Below are 20,815 nucleotides of genomic sequence, written 5' to 3'. Positions count from 1 at the left end.
TGCTGGATCCGGCATGTGTTCAGTTTTTGGGCCGGAGAAAAAAAGTCAAAAAGACTGAACTGAAGAGTATTTTAAGAAACGTGCTCTTATAAATTCACCCATTGTCTGGGACAGTTGTTTCCAATAATGTTGTCAATCTAAAACAGGCAATACATAGGACAATGCAGTGCTTATCCGTTGAGCAATAAAAAGGGATTTTGCTATTGGGATGCTCAAAGAGGTTTCTCCAATACTTTGTACTTAGACAGCTTAAAGGGTGGTACAAAAGGTTGTGTTTTTTATATATTTTTATTTTTACTATTAATTTATCTAAAAAATATATAATATAATACAATCCAGACTATTGTTCCATGTAACACCAGCATAGAGTGCCTGTCACTATAACAATTTAAGTTACTCTTATTTTAATACGGCCTGGGAAAGTTGAGCCACTGTATTATTATATTAGCTTATTGGAACTCTCACACATGAATACTTGTGACCAGATGGACAATTTACTACTATAATAATTAATAACGTGCATGGCCACTTTAAAGGGTCACTCATTTTTCAAAAAAACTTTTGATGTCACAGATAGAGAGTGATGCAGCGAGGAGAGAGAGAGAGCCTGATATGAGCACGCTCGTCTTCTCTAGTTTTAGGGATCTAAGTTTTTGATATGTCTCTGACATATCAAATTTTTTTTTTTTTTTTTTTTAAGTTAGTGACCCTTTAAGTGTTATATTTCACTAACAATGCAACTGCTGGCGATATGAACTAAAGGGAATAACAATGGCGACACCAGTGGGTGCGGGTACAGGATATCAGTAGCAACTCATGCTTCCGTCAGTCACCAGTATTTCTACTGAGAAAGCCAGTTGGAGTCCAGTTGCTCTGGCTTATTAATGCTGATACCATGACCTGGATGAATAAGAACCCTCACAGACAATTGGAGTGGTGTTTTCTCCATCTTAATGTATGGTGTGATATGGTTACACTGGGTCCCTAGTATCTTTGCCCATCATACCTCACCTCTTTAGTGAGATATTTATAACTCTCTAGATGACTGGATGTTTCCTTTAATTTGCAATCTACCATTTAACCATTTTCAGTACTGTACTTGATACACCATCTACAAAAAATGACCTGTCCTATTTTTTTGACGGACAACGGTTCACGGACCCATTCAAGTCAATGGGTCCGTGAAAGAACACGGATGCACACAAGATTGGCATCCGTGTCCGTGATCCGTGGCCGTAGGTTACTTTCATACAGACGGATCCGAAGATCCGTCTGCATAAAAGTTTTTTCAGAGCTGAGTTTTCACTTCGTGAAAACTCAGATCCGACAGTAAATTCTAACACAGAGGCGTTCCCATGGTGATGGGGACGCTTCAGGTTAGAATATACTAAAAGAACTGTGTACATGACTGCCCCCTGCTGCCTGGCAGGTGCTGCCAGGCAGCAGGGGGCAGGCCCCCCCCCCCTGTAGTTAACACATTGGTGGCCAGTGCGGCCGCCCCACCCCCTCCCTTTAGTTAACTCTTTGTTGTCCAGTGCGGCCGGCCCCCCCTCCCTCCCCTGTAGTTAACTCGTTGGTGGCCAGTGGGCCCCCCTCCCTCCCCTGTAGTTAACTCGTTGGTGGCCAGTGGGCCCTCCCCCCTCCTAATTAAAATCTCCCCCCCTATCATTGGTGGCAGCGGAGAGTACCGATCGGAGTCCCAGTTTAATCGCTGGGGCTCCGATCAGTAACCATGGCAACCAGGACGCTACTGCATTTGTAGAAGCATTATATTTACCTGCGAGCTGCGATGTCTGTGTCCGGCCGGGAGCTCCTCCTACTGGTAAGTGACAGGTCTGTGCGGCGCATTGCTTAATGATCTGTCACTTACCAGTAGGAGGAGCTCCCGGCCGGACACAGACATCGCAGCTCGCAGGTAAGTATAATGCTTCTACAAATTGCTAAGTAACCATGGCAACCGGGACTGCAGTAGCGTCCTGGTTGCCATGGTTACCGATCGGAGCCCCAGCGATTAAACTGGGACTCAGATCGGTACTCTCCGCTGCCACCAATGATAGGGGGGGGGGGAGATTTTAATTAGGAGGGGGAGGGAGGGCCCACTGGCCACCAACGAGTTAACTACAGGGGAGGGAGGGGGGGCCGGCCGCACTGGACAACAAAGAGTTAACTACAGGGGAGGGAGGGGGCCCACTGTCCATCACTCTAGTGGTAGCATGAGACGGAGTCTACAACCCACACAAGTGGCTCAGGTAGTGCAGCTTATCCAGGATGGCACATCAATGCGAGCTGTGGCAAGAAGGTTTGCTGTGTCTGTCAGCGTAGTGTCCAGAGCATGGAGGCACTACCAGGAGACAGGCCAGTACATCAAGAGACGTGGAGGAGGCCGTAGGAGGGCAACAACCCAGCAGCAGGACCGCTACCTCCGCCTTTGTGCAAGGAGGAACAGGAGGAGCACTGCCAGAGCCCTGCAAAATGACCTCCAGCAGGCCACAAATGTGCATGTGTCTGCTCAAACGGTCAGAAACAGACTCCATGAGGGTGATATGAGGGCCCGACGCCCACAGGTGGGGGTTGTGCTTACAGCCCAACACCGTGCAGGATGTTTGGTATTTGCCAGAGAACACCAAGATTGGCAAATTCGCCACTGGCGCCCTGTGCTCTTCACAGATGAAAGCAGGTTCACACTGAGCACATGTGACAGACGTGACAGAGTCTGGAGATGCCGTGGAGAACGTTCTGCTGCCTGCAACATCCTCCAGCATGACCGGTTTGGCATTGGGTCAATAATGGTGTGGGGTGGCATTTCTTTGGAGGGCCGCACAGCCCTCCATGTGCTCGCCAGAGGTAGCCTGACTGCCATTAGGTCCCGAGATGAGATCCTCAGACTTCTTGTGAGACCATATGCTGGTGCGGTTGGCCCTGGGTTCCTCCTAATGCAAGACAATGCTAGACCTCATGTGGCTGGAGTGTGTCAGCAGTTCCTGCAAGACGAAGGCATTGATGCTATGGACTGGTCCGCCCGTTCCCCAGACCTGAATCCAATTGAGCACATCTGGGACATCGTGTCCCGCTCTATCCACCAACGTCACGTTGCACCACAGACTGTCCAGGAGTTGGCAGATGCTTTAGTCCAGGTCTGGGAGGAGATCCCTCAGGAGACCGTCCGCCACCTCATCAGGAGCATGCACAGGCGTTGTAGGGAGGTCATACAGGCACGTGGAGGCCACACTCACTACTGAGCCTCATTTTGACTTGTTTTAAGGACATTACATCAAAGTTGGATCACCCTGTAGTGTGTTTTTCCACTTTAATTTTGAGTGTGACTCCAAATCCAGACCTCCATGGGTTGAAAAATTTGATTTCCATTTTTTTATTTTTGTGTGATTTTGTTGTCAGCACATTCAACTATGTAAAGAACAAAGTATTTCAGAAGAATATTTAATTAACTCAACTAGGATGTGTTATTTTTGTGTTCTGCATAGACAGATGTAGTACTGGAGAATCTGCAAATTCTGGTGTATCCTCAGAATACTCTGATTGTCCACCTCTAAAAAAGCCACCCATCAGAAAAAAAAGGTGTTCTACAAGGATAAGCATTAGGCACGTCCCGGTGGAGACTCAATGGTGTAATATCAGGGTTCTCTCTAGGGGTGCACCGAAATGAAAATTCTGGTCCGAAACCGAAAATTCAGGATGCCCTTGACCGAAAACCGAAACCGCCTTTTTGCCCAAATACTTTTAAAATACTTTTTTTTAATGATTTTATTAATAATTCTTTTTCATGAATGAAATTCATCTGTGGGTGGCGCTGTTATGGAGAGGGGGATCTGTGGGTGGCGCTGTTATGGAGAGGGGGATCTGTGGGTGGCACTGTTATGGAGAGGGGGATCTGTGGGTGGCGCTGTTATGGAGAGGGGGATCTGTGGGTGGCGCTGTTATGGAGAGGGGGATCTGTGGGTGGCGCTGTTATGGAGAGGGGGATCTGTGGGTGGCGCTGTTATGGAGAGGGGGATCTGTGGGTGGCGCTGTTATGGAGAGGGGGATCTGTGGGTGGCGCTGTTATGGAGAGGGGGATCTGTGGGTGGCGCTGTTATGGAGAGGGGGATCTGTGGGTGGCGCTGTTATGGAGAGGGGGATCTGTGGGTGGCGCTGTTATGGAGAGGGGGATCTGTGGGTGGCGCTATGGAGAGGGGGATCTGTGGGTGGCGCTATGGAGAGGGGGATCTGTGGGTGGCGCTGTTATGGAGAGGGGGATCTGTGGGTGGCGCTGTTATGGAGAGGGGGATCTGTGGGTGGCGCTGTTATGGAGAGGGGGATCTGTGGGTGGCGCTGTTATGGAGAGGGGGATCTGTGCACTGTTATGGAAAGGGGATATGTGCACTGTTATGGGCATAACAGTGCACAGATCCCTTTCCCCATAACAGTGCACAGATCCCTTTCCCCATAACAGTGCACAGATCCCCCCTCCCCATAGCAGTGCCATAGACCGATCCCCCTACCCATAACAGCCCCGGCCCTGCTGCTCACAGCATCACTCACTGCATCTTTATTTTACCTTACAATCGTGACGCTCCAGTAAGAACTCTGCAGGCAGAGCGGAGGGCGGCGTAACGTCACTTACTCACGTGACGCACCTGCTCCGCCCACTTTATGAATGAAGGAGGCGGAGCAGGCGCGTCACGTGAGTAAGTGACGTTACGCCGGCCTCCGCTCTGCCTGCAGAGTTGTTAGTTACTGGAGCCTCACGATTGTAAGGTAAAATAAAGATGCAGTGACAAAGTAAACCGCCCGCCCGCAGATGGTGGGTGACAAATCCCACACTCCATATTTTCGGCCGATATGTAACAATATCGGCCGAAGTGGATTAGGTGCATTTTCGGCCGATATTTTCGGCTGCCGGAATTTCGGTGCACCCCTAGTTCTCTCCAATCATGGGAGTTATGGAAAGAGCCATGCACATTCACACAGCAACCCTCCCGATGCCATGCACTGAATGCAGGAACATAATATGTTTAGAGAATACAGGATGAAAAAACAGCATCTGTACTCCACTGATGGCACCAAAAGGACAAGCACAGTAAATTGGAATTTTCCATGTTTGGCCTGCATTAATACCCTTTTGCTCCACACTGCGTAAAGAAACGTTATGATCTTGTGATCCATTGAAAGGGAAGTAATTTCCCACTTGTTGACATAGGACAGGTGTATTTTAAGTGTTATATTCAGATTTCAGGGGGAATTTCATTCCCTTTATTTGGCGTGGTCTCAAAAGCGTCATTGTTTAGAAAGAACTTATCTCAAAAGCAACGGGAACTGACAAAAGTTTAGAAGATTGGCTTTTACTGTTGAATGCCCTTTGTTGTGGTGCTAATAGAAAAAAAAAAATCTGTCATATAGTTCACCGGATACATAATAAATACTCAATTCACTCTCAATCAGTTCCTCTATAGTGACACAATTGGGGAAACAGCACACAATAGGACCTGTGCCTCTCACTGACTAAGCTCAGTTAATAGAGAGATTGCAGAAGTTGGAAGCCAGACAGCAACCTCTGGTCCCTGGTGACAGGGAACCACTTTCTCTGCCAGACCAGCCTCTGAAGAAAAATACTCAAAAAGCAGAAGTGCAACCTGTATCTAAACTCACTCTCTCCTAAAGTGCACCTGAGCCCCTTAAGGTGTGTGTCTCTCACTAATAATCCAAAGGTTTGTTTCGTTGCCATGTCTGAGTGGTGACCAGATCCAGGGTCCATAGACTCAAGGGACTAAATAAATACATTTGTGAGGCATAAAGGGAAAGCATTGCTGCAGTGTATGATTTTATATTAATTACTATTAAAGGCAGTTCTGGGGGAAACCACATGCAAATAAGAGAGCATCTGGAGAGTGGGTGAAATTGTGGCGGAAATGGGGGTTGACATTATAATTGTTGCTTACAACTACATGTAATATGTGAGATCTGTCAATTCTTAGGTTAAAAGTGTATTCTAGAAGCAGTTATCTTTTATCCATATCAATTAGATTTGGGGGGGGGGGAAACAATCCCAAGAATAGTGGTCTAGCACCCAAAAATGATTGGAGTGGCTGGTCGAGCAAGTGCACTGCCGCTCCATTCATTCTATGGAATGCCGGAGAAAGTCCAGCGCTGTACTTGGCTATCTGGCAGTCTGATAAACCAGGTTACCCTTCTAAGCTTCAGAATATAGTAGGCAAGTGCTTAAATGGAACTTTCTAGTAATCCTTGAGCTGTTCACGCACAAAATAAAATCTTACTTTCGGAGCCTCCCAACTGTAAGAGGGATCAGGCATGTTGCAGTTCCTTTGTCCCTACAGGAAAACACTCCACAAAAAATGTAAAACGTATAGCGCACAATCCTCTTCAACTGAGGATAGTAGGTGGAGACATGAATGCCGTAGTCAACCAGGAAGAGGACAGAAAAAGTGCAGTAAAACTATCCGATAAAAAGGGTATAGGAAAACATAGATTGTCACTCCTCATAAGGGATGCAGATCTTCTTGATACATGGAGATTATTTAACCCAGAAGGTAGGGAATTCACCCATTTCTCACATGCACACCAAGCCTGGTCGCGTATAGATTATATACTAGTCAATAGAAGGGGCATAGGCCTCTTTACAGACCCCAAAATCAAATACATGGTAATTTTCGATCATGCCCCGATGTCCATTTTAATATGTGATAAAAAGATACCCAGGGGCACTGACTTTGTATGGAGTTTTCCCTAAGTCATATTAAAAGATAAAAACTTTAGGGACCTATTGCGGGGCTGGTGGCTAGAGTATAGGCAAGAAAATGAGTAGTCAGCAAATCCTCAACTATTGCGGGATGCGGGGAAAGCAATTCTACGGGGTAAAATCATGGCGTACATGTATAACAGGAAACGTACGGCGAAGCTGAAACTTATCCATCTCCGTAATGATCTGAAAGCGGCATATACAGCCTTCCAAAATAATCCAACCACTCTCTTGAAAAAAAAATTGGCAGCAAGCCAAAGCAGAATATGAAACATGGCTCCTGACCTGGGAAAAACTAGCGCATTTAAAATGGGAAGCCCACCTGTTCAAGTATGGAAATAAAGCAGGTAGCTTGTTGGCTAGACTAGCAAAGGGCCAGAGGCCCCTGAATATCATCACAGCCCTCGAGGATGAGAAGGGAGAAATAAGTTATCACCCTAAAGAGATCAATAAGATATTATGGGAATACTACACCAAACTATATGAGAAATCGAAATGTAGCATAGCAGAGAGACAAGAGTGTCTGAAAACCAATGTATTAACATGATTAACAGATCAAGACAGAAATACACTCAATGCTCCAATAACTAAGGAAGAAGTTCTTACTACAATAAAAAATATAGCATTGGGAAAGGCACCAGGCCCGGATGGGTTCACGGGAGAATTCTTCCAAATCCTAGCTCAGGAAATTGCCCCAACACTCTCACAAATATATACAGGTTACATGCAGGGGTCGACTATACTCTTACATACTAACACAGCACACATCAAAGTGTTACCAAAACCATGTAAAAACCCTATTATGGCCTCTTCTTACCGCCCGATCTCACTGATTAATGTAGACCTTAAGATTGCCTCAAAGATCCTGGCTGACAGATTAGCACTCATATTGCCAAAACTGATCTCCCAGGCGCAAGTTGGGTTTGTGCAAGGTAGAGCGGCTGTCACAAATATCCGCAAGGTATTGGCAGTGCTGGAAGAGGTGAAGGCGCATCCGAGAGCCCATCCATCCCCGGCTATAGTGACAATAGACGCAGAAAAAGCATTTGACAATGTCGACTGGTGACGGATGGGCTTGGTATTAGATAATATGGGTTTCAAGGGCCCTTTTAGAAACTATCTCACAGCCTTATATATTGGTCCACAGGCTAGAATACACACCCCGGGTTTTGTTTCGGCACCCTTCAATTTACACAAAGGTACCAGGCAGGGGTGCCCCCTCTCGCCGCTTTTATTCAATCTAGAGATAGAACCCTTATACCGCAAATTAGCTTCAAGTACAGATATTGAGGGCATAAAGATAGACACCACACAAATAAAGCACTCGCTCTTCGCCGATGATTTATTGTTATTCTTAGATAACTTGCATAGGGACCTGGGGAATGTGTTTTAGACTCCTAGATGACTTTGGCAAAGTATCAGGTTTTAAAGTAAATGCTACCAAATCTGAACTGCTGCTCCTGAGTAATAGAACTACCAGAGGCAATACCCGACAGTTGGATGTCCCTATCCAAATAGCATCCACTTCCATAAAATATCTAGGTATACATATAGGTAGACGCCCGAGTCATTATACATGTTAAACTACCCACCACTGTTTAAAACTATATTGGCGGACTTAGTAACGGACTTTGTAACTTGGAGGGAGAGAGGTATAGCTAAAGTTGGGGACCTTTGGAACTCTCAGGAAAAACGCTTCTATTTATACACCGAAATACAGGAGAAATATAATCTTAGACACACACGACACCTATTTGCCTATATCCAACATATGGGGTTTTTGAAAAACAGAGTACAGAACCCAGACAGGATTCTCTCCCCTAACAATTTCGACCTTCTTGTGGGTCAAGGCGTGAGGAAGAGGTCCCTCTCGGAACTCTACCAAGGAGTTAGGGAAACAAAACAGAAAAATGTGATGGAGACCCTCTTCTCAAACTGGCAGAAGGACTTCCCACATCTAGATACCCAACAAATAATCCCACAAGGCTGGGACAAGCTACGGAAAATTATCTCCAATAAAGGATGGAGAGAAACACACTTTATAAATGGTACATAAAGCCATATATGGATTCCAATTCTCCATTAATAACAGGGATCAAGCAAAATTAACTGGATGCCCAAAATATCATCTCAAAAAGCCCGATATGCTTCATGGGGTCTGGTCCTGTCCAGAATCAAAAAAATTATGGAAACAGATAAAAGCCCAACTTAGAACCCATTTAAAAATATCAATACCGCTAATTCCAGAACTTATCCTGTTCCATGTCCCTCCAGAGGGAAAATATCTACCACCAATAGTACACATCTATCTTGGCAGCAAAGCGCTGCCTTTTCCGAGAATGGCTCAAACCCCGAGTTCCTTCAGTAACAGCGGTTTTTCATCACATCAAATGGTACTTTGATTTGGAAAGAATTGACACTGAACAAAACAAAGGGAGACAAGTTAAAACATTTTTTGGGAGGTGGGAGAGCTTTATTAATGCAGTGTATTCAGATACAGAAATGAGAACACTAATGGAGCCTTTTGTGTCTTCTGAATAGTACCTAACAAAGAAGGTATCTGGCACATTGAGGAGACTTCAGGTAGATTGAGATCTATCAACACAACCACTCTCAGTTTCAAAAGGGGGGGGGGGAATGTTTCTCTTTGTGTATGGTAATTTTAATCTCTATGCGATTTTCCAAGGGATATTCAACCCTATTTGTCCAATATGCTTGTATAAAAATTGATTTAATGCATGGATTATTATAATGTGCTGTTAATACCGCATTATCTATGTAAAACCTTAATAAGGATTATATTTGAAAAAAAAAAAATTAAACTACAGCTCCTCCATATGGAAACATAGAAAATTTTATTGAGTATACATTAAACAGTACTTATAACATATAAGATCAGCACTAAAAAAAAAAAAAAGGGGCGGGGGGAGACCTTCAGTGAGGGACAAAAACCCTAGAGGAGGCTGAGGGGTTGGCACGCAGGGGCACATAGGATGCCAGAAAAAAACACAAAGGAAGCCAACAAGAAGAAGTAGCAACACCCGGACATAGAGGTCCAATAAAGAGGCAAGATGGTAGGCTGTGTGTGGGAATCACAAGTAATAAATACCCCAAGGCTGCGTGTAGATCCCTCAGCCGCCTCCTCCCGACGTTGTTTAGACAGTGAACTGGATTCTTCTTTAATTTTTTTGTGGAGTGCTCAGATTTTAATTTGTATAGGCTGACCTCAGTACAATGTATTTCTAACAACCAGGTATTAAAATTTGGTGGGTATCCTACAGGAAAACAATTGCAACCAGTGGGGTTTGGCAACAACTTATTCCCCCTCTCCACACTGCTGAGTATGCATGTTTACAGGTCAAAGAGCTGACACTCAAAACAGAATATGACCGACAGCACTCTCAAGAGTATGGCCAACTTAAAGGAGTTTTGCAGTTTACAAAACCGAAGTTCATACAGCCAATAAGGTATACGGTATTAAAGGAGAGGGAATTCTTTTAATCTTTCCTCATAACCAAGACCCTCCATGCCCTTTATCAGCATAGTCGCTCTCCTTTGTACGTTTTCCTGCTCCAGGGCATTCTTTCCATGGACAGGTGCCCAGAACTGAACTGCATATTCCAGATGAGGTCGCACCAAAGCGGACCTTCATCTTATACTCAGAGTGCAAAGCGGCCACACTGAGCATTTGCTGTGAAGGACCTGTCCGGAGTTACACAGACTAGTTTGAATGGGCGCTGTGTAATGCTTAATGGGGTTGTGAAGTGGTTTACTATTGAGGACGTATCTTCAGTATAGATCAACAATATTAGATCAGCATGGGTCGGACTCTAGTCACCCCCACCAATCAGCTATTTAAAGGGTTATTGGCGGTTGTGCTAGCGCTGCTTCCTCTTCTAAATTACTTGCGCGTTGTCAACCTTACAACTGCTCTGTCCTATTGAAGTGAAACTACCCAAAGAAGAAGGCATGCAGGAAATTTTGACGTAGAAGCAGTGCTAGCATGACCAGCACTACCGCTTGAAATAGCTGATCGGCGGGGATAATTGGAGTCACACCCTGCCGATCTGATAGTGATGATATATCCTGAGGACAGGAAATAAATATTAACCCCTTAAGGACCGGGCTCATTTTCACCTTCAGGACCAGGCCATTTTTTGCAAATCTGACCAGTGTCACTTTATGTGGTGATAACTTTAAAACGCTTTGACTTATCCAGGCCATTCTGAGATCGTTTTTTCGCCACATATTGTACTTCATGACACTGGTAAAATGGAGTAAAAAAAATTCATTTTTATTTATAAAAAAATACCAAATTTTCCAAAATTTTTGAAAAATTGGCAAATTTCCAAGTTTCAATTTCTCTACTTCTATAATACATATTAATACCTATAAAAATAGTTATTACTTTACATTTCCCATATGTCTTCTTCATGTTAGGATCATTTTGGGAATGACATTTTATTTTTGGGGGACGTTACAAGGCTTAGAAATTTAGAAGTAAATCTTGAAATTTCTCAGAAATTTTCAAAAACCAACTTTTTAAAGACCAGTTCAGGTCTGAAGTCACTTTGTGAAGCTTACATGATAAAAACCACCCAAAAATGACCCCATTCTAGAAACTACACCCCTCAAGGTATTCAAAATTGATTTTACAAACGTTGTTAACCCTTTAGGTGTTCCACAAGAATTAATGGAAAATAGAGATACAATTTCAGAATTTCACTTTTTTGGCAGATTTTCTATTTTAATATTTTTTTTCCAGTTACAAAGCAAGGGTTAACAGCCAAACAAAACTCAATATTTATGGCCCTGATTCTGTAGTTTACAGAAACACCCCATATGTGGTCATAAACTGCTGTACGGGCACACGGCAGGGCGCAGAAGGAAAGGAATGCCATACAGTTTTTGGAAGGCAGATTTTGCTAGACTGTTTTTTTTGACACCATGTCCCATTTGAAGCCCCCCTGATGCACCCCTAGAGTAGAAACTCCAAAAAAAGTGACCCCATTTTAGAAACTACGGGATAGGGTGGAAGTTTTGTTAGTACTAGTTTAGGGTACATGATTTTTGGTTGCTCTATATTACACTATTTGTGAGGCAAGGTAACAAGAAATAGCTTTTTTGGCAATGTTTTTTTTTATTTTTATTTACAACATTCATCTGACAGGTTAGATCATGTGGTATTTTTATAGAGCAGGTTGTCACGGATGCGGCGATACCTAATATGTATACAATTTTTTTATTTATGTAAGTTTTACACAATGATTTCATTTTTGAAACAAAAAAAAATCATGTTTTAGCTTCTCCATAGTGTGAGAGCCATTGTTTTTTCAGTTTTTTGGCAATTATCATGGGTACGGTCTCATTTTTTGCGGGATGAGATGACGGTTTGATTGGCACTATTTTGGGATGCATATGACTTTTTGATCGCTTGCTATTACACTTTTTGTGATGTAAGGTGACAAAAAATTGTGTATTTAGCACAGTTTTTATTTTTTATGGTGTTCATCTGAGGGGTTAGGTCATGTGATATTTTTATAGAGCTGGTCGATACGGACGCGGTGATACCTAATATGTATACTTTTTTTATTTATGTAAGTTTTACACAATAACAGCTTTTTTAAAACAAAAAAAAATGATGTTTTAGTGTCTCCATATTCTGAGCCATAGTCGTTTTATTTTTTGGGCGATTGTCTCAGGTAGGGGCTAATTTTTTGCGGGATGAGGCGACGGTTAGATTGGTACTATTTTGGTGGGCGTACGCCTTTTTGATCGCTTGCTGTTGTACTTTTTGTGATGTAAGGGGACAAAAAAAATTGTTTATTTAGCACAGTTTTTATTTTTTACGGTGTTCATCTGAGGGGTTAGGTCATGTGATATGTTTATAGAGCTGGTTGATACGGACGCGACGATACCTAATATGTCTATATGTCTTTTCCTTTTTTTTTTTTACCAATTTTTTTAGGAAAAGGACGCTTTTTTTTTTTTTACTTGAAACTTTTTTTTTTTTTTTTAAACTTTAATTTTATTAACTTTTTTTTTTGTCCCACTATGGGACAGGGTCTGTTCCTTGTTTCAATACAGCACAATACATCTGTATTGTGCTGTATTAAACTGTTAGTGTCTTACACTGTAAGACGCTAACAGTTGCCTAGAAGACCCAGCCTGGGGGCTGGGCCTCTTAGGCTTCCGTACATGACAGGCCCCAAGCCTTGGAATGGCTTGGGGCTGCAATGGCAACCATCGAGTTCCCGCCACAGCAGCGCGGGGACCCGATGTATGAGGTGAGGGAGCGCAAACCTCCCATATGCCGTGGTCAGCGCTGACCGCGGCATATGAGGGGTTAATCCACTGGCATCGGCGTTATCGCCGATGCTGGTGGATGCAGCAGGGATCCGGCTGTCAGTTACCGCCGTATCTCTGCTGCTGATCGGGGGGACCGCACGCGGGGGGAGGAACGACTGCAGGACGAGAGCGCTCGTCCTCGAGCGCTAAGTGCCGGTGATTGAGGACGAGCATTCTCGTTCTGGGCCGTTAAGGGGTTAAGCCACTGCACAGGTGAAAAATGTCTAAAAACAGCTACAAAAGAAAAACAGCAAATAAGATTGCAGCTATTATTTTTCAAAAATCCTTCTGAAGAATAAGAGCAGGCATTAGATTTGTTGCTAGATGCATCAGCTCCAAATTTCCTATAAGCAGTTTTGAGAAATCTCCCCTATTGTGTTTTCAAATGCAGCAAAACCTCATGAGTACATAAGGAGACAAATTTCCTTAGAAACCTAAACCCATGAGAGGAACAAAAGTGAAGAAAAAAAAAGAATAGAAAGTAGACATTTACTTAACTATCATATAGTAGGGAGTTCTGCAAGCCGCTGCTAAAAATTTTTTTTTATAAAAAATCTGCCTTTAATTCATGCGGTTTCTCCATGTTTCATGTGTAGGAAAAACTGGATTTTTGTACTCACCGTAAAATCCTTTTCTCGTAGGATGCATTGGGGGACACAGCACCATGAGTATATGCCCAGCTGCCACTAGAAGTAAAACGTGTTGGCTCCTCCTATCTGGGCTATACCCACTGCAGATGCAGGAGCAAACCAGTAGGTAGAAAAGCAGTAGGAGCACAAGAAAAAACTGTAAGCCTACAAGTCCTAAACCAGAAGGGACCAACAGAAAGACTTAGCCAAAAGGGTGGGATCTGTGTCCCCCAATGCATCCTACGAGAAAAGGATTTTACGGTGAGTTCAAAAATCCAGTTTTCTCTTGAATGCATTGGGGGACACAGCACCATGGGTCGTCCTAAAGCAGTCCACAAGGGAGGGCAACAATAAAACAGCCATGCAACTAACTCACGGCTGCTTGCAGAACCCTGCGACCCAAACTGGCATCAGCAGAAGCCAAGGAGTGGATGTGATAAAATTTGGAAAACGTATAAACAGAGGCCCAGGTGGCGGCCTTGCAGACCTGGACAGCTAAGGCCTGATGTCTAACCGCCTAAGAAGCCCCGACCGCCCTAGTGGAATGAGCGGTCAATCGAAAGGGAGGAACACGACCCTTGGCAACATAGGCTTTCTTAACTGCCGACCTAATCCAACGGGATATGGTGGCCTTGGAAGCTTGCAGGCCCTTGCGAGAACCCTTAGGGATCACAAAGAGAGAGTCCGACCACAAGAAAGGCGACCTTAAACGAAACAAAGGAAAGAGAAATATCCTGCAACGGCTTAAAGGGAGAGGCCTGAAGAGCGTCCAAGACAACGTTCAAGTCCCACGGTTCCACAGGGAGACAAAAAGGAGGAACGCGGTGAGCGACCCCCTGCAATAAAGTCCTCACTTAACAGCAAGAAGCCAGGGGTTTCTGGAAAAGAACAGATAGGGCTGAAATCTGACCCTTGAGAGGCGCCAAACTAAGATCCTTGTCAAAGCCCGACTGAGGAAGGATAAGACCCTGGGAATGGATAGGTAGAGAGGGTGAAACTAAGCAGCCTCACAACAGGAAAAATAAGTCTTCCAAGTACGATGATAAGTTCTGGAAGACTGGGGCTTGCGTGCGTGGAGCATAGTCTGAATAACAGACTCCGAGAGACTGCAGAACTTCAGAACCGCGGCCTCAACAGCCACGCCGTTAAACGCAGCTGATGTAAATTCGGGTGGAGTAGCGGACCTTGGGAAAGGAGGTCGGGACGCAGAGGGATGTGCCACGGCGCGTCTGCGAGTAGGAACAGAAGATCAGCGTACCATGCTCGGCGAGGCCAGTCCGGGGCCACCAGAATCGCCGGAACCCGGGCCAACTTCAGGCGCTTGAGAACCCTGGGAAGGAGCGGAATGGGAGGAAAGAGGTAAACGAGACTGAACTGGGACCAAGGAAGGACCAGAGCATCCAAGGCCATCGCCTGAGGGTCCCGAGACCTGGCGAAGAAAAGCGGGACTTTGTGGTTGAGACGAGAGGCGAAAAGGTCTATGTCCGGCGTGCCCCAACGCTGACACAGACGAAGAAACGCCCCTGGGTGAAGAGACCACTCGCTCGGGTCGGGGCTTTGGTGACAGAGTCCACCACCCAATTGTCGACACCGGGAATGTGGACTGCGGAGAGGACCGGAACGAAGGACTCAGCCCACCAAAGTATGCGGGATGCCTCTTCCATGAGCCTCCTGCTTCTGGTGCCCCCCTGATGATTCAGGTACGCCACCGCAGTGGAGTTGTCTGTCTGGACATGAACTGGAAGAATGGAGAGAAGGTGTGTCCAATGAGATAGAGCCAGAAAGATCGCCCTGAGCTCCAGAATATTGATGTGCAGGGAGGATTCCACTGCTGACCACAGGCCCTGAGCTTATAGGGATCTGAAAACAGCTCCTCAACCCATCAGGCTGGCGTCCGTGGAGATCACCTGCCAACAAGGGGGAAGAAAGGACCTGCCCAGAGATGGGGTGCGAGGTAGAAGCCACCAGCACAACTCCTTGCGGACAAGACGGGGAAGACGAACCAGACGGTCGAGACCCGGCTGGGACTTGTCCCAGCTGGATAGGATCGCCAGCTGAAGAGGCCTGGAATGGAATTGTGCAAATGGGATCGCCTCGAAGGCAAACATCCGGCCTAAAACCCGCATGCACGTCCGAAGAGGTAGAGGGGACGGCTTGCGAAGGCGAACCACTGCGTCTCGGAGAGCCACTACCTTGTCCTGGAGAAGGAACACTCGACAAAAGGAGAGTGTCTAAAATCATGCACAAGAAATCCATTCTCTGGCGGGGAACCAGGGAGGACTTGGGGAAGTTAACCAACCACCTGAACTGAGATAGGACAGACAGGGTGATACTGAGGCTGGTCAGGAGCGGCCAAAGCGGCGGAAGACGAGACTTCGCCTGTCTCAGACTTGTCCAGGGAGTGACCCGAGGAGGAGCGGGACGTGGCTGAGATTACTCGAGGTCTTTTGCGGGACCTGGTATCAGAGCGTGGGCGAGCCCCTTAAGCAGCATGGTTCCTGTGAGGGGCAGAGACTGCCGAAATTTGAGCAGGCAAACGGTCCAGCGACTGCACCATGGACCGGGAGGCGGCCCAATCAGGAGGAACCGCCAGGGCGTCAGAAGGGGGCATGGGCGCAACACACTGCGCGGGTGAAATGTGCCCTGGGAAGGAAGGCAACCTAATGCTGCGCCAGTCGCAGCGCTCCTGACACTGAGCAGGCAAGTGGTCCTGCAAAGAACACTGCCCCCCTGGTCTAAGAGTGCCAGGCAAGGCTCCCAATAAGGGAGAAACTGCAGAGCCGGCAGGGGGGAATACAGTGCCATAGCGCCCCTGAGAAGCGGCCCCCAGAAGTGGGACTTGTCCCAGCTAGATGATGGCTCCCTGGGGGAAACAGACGCCCTGGCCAAGAATCAGAGGTGAGGGGGGAGGGGGGGGGGGAGAGTACTTACCCTCTGACATCTTCAGGCGCAGCAGGGTCACCCCCTCAGCAGTACGACACTGAGCCCGTGGGAATGCTGGCAATCCACTGCGGCGGCAGTAACGGGGACCGGGTGACCAGCAGTACCGAAGTACGCGCCCGCAGAGGGTGCAACTAAAGTGGGAACCCACTATGGAGCACCCCCTGCAGCAGAAGAAACCTGCAAAAAGAAACAGAAAGAAAAAAAATAAAACAATAAAATAGCAGAAAGACCTGCAGAAAAGCAGGTTGTGTCTGCCTCCTAAAGACACTAGAAAAAAACTGGTTTGCTCCTGCATCTGCAGTGGGTATAGCCCAGATAGGAGGAGCCAACACGTTTTACTTCTAGTGTCAGCCTGCTGTGTCCCCCAATGCATTCAAGAGAAAGGGAAGTGTTCTTTTATAAGGGCAGGGCTTACTTTTGTTTTGTGCGAACTGTTGTCAGGGCAGTAGGGGAAGGGTTTCTACTATCACCCAACCAGTGATAAATCAGTCCTGCCTCTGTTTTCAAATCAGTTCACGTGGTACATGCTGAAGAGAGGAAGATATAGTACACGCCTACATGAAAAGGAAAATATTAAGGAAAATATAGTCAAAAGTCAGATCAACATATTCCATGTGCATGAACACATGGGAATGCAACCCCATCCTATTGTCCTCTCTGACATAAGAGTCATGGGAGTTGTAGAGCAACTGCTTTTGTCCTGAACACTTTAAAAATAACATGTTTGGCAAAGTAGAAATTCATGGTAATGGGGGAAGTGGAGGTGAAATTGGTCAGCTAAATGATCATTCAGTTGACAGATATCTACCATAAAAGGACAGCTTTTGGGAGTGAGTAACAGTGTATTATTGGCTTTATTGCTCACCTTCATTATATGAGTTAAAGGAATTAATGGACTCTTCACACAACTGGGTTGTTAATTTTCAGGGTTTTACACTCTTAGGAAAGACAGGGTCAATAGAAAAGGAGGTGGCTTGCGCCTGTATGTGATATGAAAGCGAGTGTGAAAGAGGCAATTGTGGCTGAACATGGTGAGAATGTTGAAATCTTATGGGTGGAACTATAAAGGGAAATAAACTCTGAAAAAAATAATGCTTAGTGTAATCTATAGACCCCCTAACATCACAGAGGAAAATGATGTTCAGCTGTATTGCCAAGTAGAGTAGGATGCACAGGCTGGTACAGTGGTCATAATGGGAGATTTTAACTTCCCAGATATGGAATAGGGACATAGCTCTGCCTCAACTGCAAAGGAGCATGTAGATGACCCAACTAGGGGCAATGCTCTGTTGGATCTGATAGTTTATAAGAATGCAGTTCTTGTTGGAAATCTTACTGTTCGTGAAACACTTAATAATAGTGATCACAATATAATTATATTCCCCTTGAATTATAAAAAGCAAATTCTGGCTGCGAGGACAAAACCACGATTTTAAAAAGGCCAATTTCCCCGGGTTGAGGGCAGCATTTCAGAGTACAGACTGTAACTATTGTCACATAATAGTACAGAGGATAAATGTCAGAGCTTTAAAGAGGACCTTTCACCGATCCTGACATTGTGAACTAAGTATCATGACATATGCAGCGGCGCCTGGTGATCTCACTGCACTTACTATTATCCCTGGGCGCCGCTCAGTTCTCCCGCTATGTCCTCCGGTATGTTCGGGGACTTGGTTATAGTAGGCGCAGTCTGCCCTTGTTCTGCGGGCGTCTCCTTCTCCTAGGCTGTAGCGCTGGCCAATCGCAGCGCACAGCTCACAGCCTGGGAGAAAAAAAAACTCCCAGGCTGTGAGCTCTGTGCTGCGATTGGCCAGCGCTACAGCCTAGGAGAAGGAGACGCCCGCAGAACAAGGGCAGACTGCGCCTACTATAACCAAGTCCCCGAACATACCGGAGGACATAGCGGGAGAACGGAGAGGCGCCCAGGGATAATAGTAAGTGCAGTGAGATCCCTGGGCGCTGCTGTATATGTCATGATACTTAGTTCACAATGTCAGGATCGGTGAAAGGTCCTTTTTAAGTCTACATTGGGTAATTACACTGCAAAATGTATTCCTGTAGCTAACAAGTATACACAGCTAAAATTAAACCCCATAGCTACTGGTTTACAGCTACTGTAAGAAATGACAAAAAGGGCGTTAAAAAAATACAAATCTGAGGGGTCAGCTGTAGCTTTTGAAATTTACTAAGGTCTTAATAAAATCTGTAAGACAGCTAAAATCTGCAAAAATACTAAACGAACGGCAGGTGGACAAAGAACGCAAAACAAATCCCCAAAAGATATTTAAAAATATAAATGCTAAAAAAACTGGGTCAGAGCAGGTTGATTGCCTGTATAATCCTTAAGGGGAGTTGCTAAATGGATTTTTTGGCTCTGTATATACAAAAGAGAAGGGAGCCGATATCGGTGGTCCCAGGGCTGTTAGTACATCCACTAATAAAATAAACTGGCTAAATTTAGATATGATCCAAGCTAAGTTAAATAAGGTAGATGTGAAGGCGGCTCTGGGTCCAGATGGATTACACTCAAGACTTCTTAAAGAACTCAGTTCAGTTATTGCTGCGTCTTACATAAAAAAAAAATTGAGATTCTATAAAAACTGGCACAAGGCAAATGTGGTGGCAAATATTTAAACAGGGCTCTAGGTCTTCCCCAAGTAATTATAGACCAAGCTTAACTTCCATTGCAGGAAAATATTTGAAGGACTCTTAAGGGACTATATACCCAGCATGGGTTTACCAAGGACAAAAATGGTCAGACTAACCTCATTTGTTTTTATGAGGAGGTGGGTAGAAGCCTGGCGGCTGTGGATGTAGTGTTCTTGGATTTTGCAAAGGCTTTTGATAGGTAAAATAAGGTTTAGGGTCCATTCAGATGTCCGCATCCGTTCCGCAATTTTGCGGAACAGTTCGGACCCATTGATTTTCCATGGGGCCGCGGACCAGAAGTGCGGATGCAGACAGCACGCATCTGCACTTCTGGTCCGTGGACCCGCAAAAAAATAGAACATGTCCTATTCTTGTCCGCAGCCACGGACAAAAATAGGCATTTCTATATAAGTGCCGGCAATGTGCGGTGTCCGTGTTTTGCAGACTGCAAAACACTACGGACGTCAGAATTGACCATTAAAGGCTTAGAAAGTATAGCTTATAAAACTGGATTGAAAACTGTCTGAAGGACAGTGTCCAGAGAGTGCTGGTCAATGTTTCCTATTCTGATTGGTCCCTGGTTATAAGTGGTGTACCCCAAGGTTCAGCGCTGTGTCCCCTATTATTTATTAATGATATCGAGGATGGGATTAATAGCACCGTTTCTATTTTTGCAAATGACTATTTTTGCAAATGACTGTGCAGTCTATGGAAGATGTCCATAAACTACAAGCTGACAGACACTGTAAATGTTTGGGCATCTACTTGGCAAATGAGGTTCAATGTGGATAAATGTAACGTTATGCATCTTGGTAGAATTCTACATATATGTGTCATATGTCCTGGGGGGAGTAACACTGGGGGAGTCACTTTTAGAGAAGGATCTGGGTGTACTTGTAGATCATAGACTACATAACGACATTCAATGTCAATCAGGTGCTTCTAAGGCTCGGAGGATATTGTCCTGTATTAAACGAGGCATGGACTCGGGGGGCAGGGATGTGATATTACCACTTTACAAAGCGCTGGTGCGGCCTCATCTGGAATATGCAGTTCAGTGCTGGACACCAGTCCATAGAAAGGATGCCCTGGAGCTGGAAAAGTACAAAGAAGAGCAACTAAACTTATAAGGGGCATGGAGGGTCTTAGTTATGATGACTGACTAAATTAAATTTTAGTCTTGAAAAGAGGCATCTAAGGGGGGACATGATTAACCTATACATATAAGGCCCGTACAGTGTGGTTAAATACTGTTCCATGTAATATATCTCCTCAAAAGAAAAGGGGGCACAGCCTCTGTCTGGAGAAGAAAAAGTTCAGTCTCCAAGTCTTCTTTACTGTAAGAAATATAAATCTCTGGAATAGTCTACCTCAGGACGTGGTCACAACAGGAACAATGGGTAGTTTTAAAAAAAGTCTTAGATGAATCCTTAAAATTAAGTAACATTAATGCTTATGAAAATGTGTAATGTCTGTTTCTCACTCCCCTTAT

At 45.2% G+C, this 20,815-nt stretch overlaps 1 protein-coding gene across 1 annotated transcript in view; it reads right to left on the bottom strand.

The window, feature by feature from the left end:
• The window catches only part of POLD1 (DNA polymerase delta 1, catalytic subunit), a 186,046-nt gene that overhangs the window by 43,217 nt on the left and 122,014 nt on the right, over positions 1–20,815 (bottom strand). The gene's annotated exons all lie outside the window — the stretch shown is intronic.

The sequence above is a fragment of the Bufo bufo genome, chromosome 1, assembly GCF_905171765.1.
Source record: "Bufo bufo chromosome 1, aBufBuf1.1, whole genome shotgun sequence".
Lineage (NCBI taxonomy): Eukaryota > Metazoa > Chordata > Amphibia > Anura > Bufonidae > Bufo > Bufo bufo.
The sequence above is the reverse complement of the archived record's forward strand: the minus strand, read 5'-3'. Positions and strand labels throughout refer to the sequence as shown.